Consider the following 387-nt stretch of genomic DNA (forward strand, 5'->3'; position numbering starts at 1 on the left):
CATCTTGTATGCACAAGGTGTAATTTACAACGTCCTTCGTTTTGACGTTTCTCTTCCAGCCACCCTTGACACCATCATGCCTCTTCTTCTTATCGGAACAAGCAGTCAAAATGTGGCCAACCTTGCCGCATCCAAAGCACACTCGTGTCTCGACGCGTGTTTTGCTCTCGACGATGTTCGCAACGACGTCTTTCTCAAACGAAGCAGGACCCCTCGTATCAATCTCAGCAGACTGTGCGAAATATGCGAGCTCTTCCGCTTGAACGAGGAAATCAAGGCGCCTGGCATTAAACTTTGCCATGAGTACCGTGCGCAGCTTACTCAACGCGTAGTGGACAATGTTGTCGAGCACTTGCGCATCAGCCCCTCCGCACGCGTCACTCACTG

This window comes from Plasmopara halstedii (genome assembly GCF_900000015.1).
Source record: "Plasmopara halstedii genome assembly, contig: Scaffold_287, whole genome shotgun sequence".
NCBI classification, from domain to species: domain Eukaryota; phylum Oomycota; class Peronosporomycetes; order Peronosporales; family Peronosporaceae; genus Plasmopara; species Plasmopara halstedii.